This window comes from Nematolebias whitei, chromosome 19 (genome assembly GCF_014905685.2).
Source record: "Nematolebias whitei isolate Nwh7 chromosome 19, NemWhi1, whole genome shotgun sequence".
Classification (NCBI taxonomy): Eukaryota; Metazoa; Chordata; class Actinopteri; order Cyprinodontiformes; family Rivulidae; genus Nematolebias; species Nematolebias whitei.
In genome coordinates this window covers 10,261,465-10,264,110 of record NC_056516.1, presented here as the reverse complement: position 1 = coordinate 10,264,110, position 2,646 = coordinate 10,261,465, and the positions used below count along the sequence as shown (strand labels likewise).

The window sequence follows — 2,646 nt, the reverse complement described above, 5'->3', positions numbered from 1 at the left end:
ATATATATATATATATGTATATATATATATATATATATATATATATGTATATATATATATATATATATATATATATATATATATATATATGTGTATATGTGTACATATATATACTAAAATAAAATACTATTCACTACTTGTACTACTATTCCTACTTTGCGGTTTTTCAGTTATCGTGAGGCTTCATGGTACAGCTCCCCCGTGATAAATGAGGGACTGTACTCTGACATTTTGTCTCTCTCTGATAGTGACTCAAAATAATCTAAAGAAGCATCAGATACCATCTGTGATGTCAGCTATAGTTTACATGCAGAAATTCCCCCTTTGACATCACTTCCTGTTGCTGCTCATAAGAATATCTCAACAATTTTTCATCTCAGTGACATGAAATTTATTTTGCAACATGTTAATCATGTTATAGTTCCAAAAATGCTTTCATATTTATTACAAAAATGGGATGTCACATGTTCTAACATATTTTGGAGTTTGTTGGTGTGAGCAACTTTTTAAATGATTGTTAAATTCTAAATGTTTATAATGTGTGTTTATCATCAGGTTGTATGATCATGTAAAACTTTCCAAGACCTTCTTCAGCCTGTTAGTCTATAAATCATTCTCCCCTTTCACCAGCTCACTGTTAGCAATTCAGCTACACTTTATTTGTTGACGAATTACAGTTGAAATACTGAAAAAGGTTTTGACTCACGGATTCTATCTAAACCAGAAAAGCTGCTCTGGAGCCGTGAGGACTCTGAAATGAAAGTCTTCAGCTCCATTTTGAGAAGCTGTGAGAGTCGGTCTCACTCTCTCCACAGCAGCGGTAGCAGAGCTCAGAGTTTGGGAGCCAGGCAGCGCTCGACCGCAGGCTCCATGGCGGTAGCTGCTAATTAGAGCGCTGCTCGGTGATTGGGGTCTGGGGTTTTGGAGCGGTGCTGCAGGGAAGCGCCTCAGATGCTTGCCAGTCAGACCGGCAGGAAGGCTTTCCGATCCTTTATACTCTGTACACACATGCTCGGTCATTATGCAGGGAAGAAAAGTGAAGATGCATAAAGTATCCTGCTTGATGTCGGTGGGAAGCAGCAGGCAGTCCTGTCCTTTCTGTTGGTTTATAACAGAGCAGGGAAAGCGAGACGAGCAAAACATCTCTGGTGCCTGGACAGCTTTGTCCATTGCATGAAAATGTGATTTATCCAAGCCTGAAAGAAAACCCTAATAGCAGCTTTGCCGAGTTAAAAAGCTTTACAATCTCTTCAGTTTTGTTTTGAATCTTCAGAGATATTTCAGCAGCTCTTTCATTTTGACGCAGAGGCACAGCACAACATGGAAAACTCATAAATCCTGCCTCCCGTCTGTGCTTTTACTCACCGCAACACTGGCAGCCACGGCTCACAGGCTGAAACGAGCCTCGTGACTTCTTTATTATAAATGCTTTTAATACATTTTGACATATTTACCATCCCTATTTCATATAATTTATCAGCGGCTGCTGCATTCTGGCAATAAAAGTTTTACGGTCAGCGCAGGAAATTGAATTACATGCCTGGTCATTATTACCTTTAGCCTCTTACTTTGGTCTGTGGAGGATAAAGCACTCGCCATCTCTGACTCGCATTAGCTCCATTACCATTAAAAGAACAAGGAATGTGACCAAACAGTTGGTGTGGACCACCGTTACCCTCCTCAGCGCCGAGCAGGTGGTCAGTCTCCACTGGGTGCCAGCCTGCTGCCTAACGTTGAGTTGATCAGGCTCGGTGAATAGCTCGTTTGGCCGCCACAAAAAATAAAAATCCAAGAAGTCAGAGTAAATCGTCAAGAGGGCAGTTGATGGTAATGACCGAGCCATCAATGATTGGACCCATTCATGGCTGAAGTGGCTGGTGTGGGGGCCTTGCAGTCACTCCCCATAGTCACTTTCACCAGCGCACGGGGCACAGTGTGCATTGCTCTCATTACCGGCCATTGTCTGGCGCCTTTCAAACGCTTCTAAGAAAAGTGGGGGAGAGAGGAAAGGAAGAAAAAAGGTAGAGATTAAATAATGGCCTGGATTGGTTGATGGTGAAGTGATAGGAACTGGCCCCATGCTTGTGTGCAGTCTATGTATGTGGCAGACTCACTGCAAGATGGTCAAGATTCAATATGAGGCGTTTTTAAAAGAGGGAACAAAGAGTGCTAAAACCACTCAGACGCAGTTTACCGTCGCTCGCCAGTTCTTCAATCGATCGCTGATGGCTGCTTTCTACAAATCATCTCATTTGTTTGAGGATGGTTAAAAAATGTGTGCTCTATTTAGAATCAAACACATTCAAGTCTTGAAAAGAAAAGCATCCTGCCACTAAGTAGCTCTTGGACTCTTCCTCCAAGAAACACCAACGGCCTCCTTGGTGACCCCGGCGGATGTGACCAGGACTGAACTACAGGGGGCAGCAAACACAAGCCAGGCTTGGTGCACCGCTTCTGGAAACTTCTCTGAGAAGAAAGTGCCCCGCAGTACAGAAAGAAGCTAAAGGTGCATCAGCATTAACAGATAAAAGAAAAGTTGTGGACAAAGTTAAGAGGAGAGTTGTATTTAAAAAAAAATATATATATATGTAGTGAACTTAGCCTCAGGTCAAATCCTGACCTTGAGGGCCTTCCTGGGACAAGAAC

The 2,646-nt window shown here is 42.3% G+C and overlaps 1 protein-coding gene across 1 annotated transcript in view; it reads right to left on the bottom strand.

Moving 5' to 3' along the window:
- The window catches only part of LOC119425621 (cytoplasmic dynein 1 intermediate chain 1), a 99,665-nt gene that overhangs the window by 29,770 nt on the left and 67,249 nt on the right, over positions 1–2,646 (bottom strand). The gene's annotated exons all lie outside the window — the stretch shown is intronic.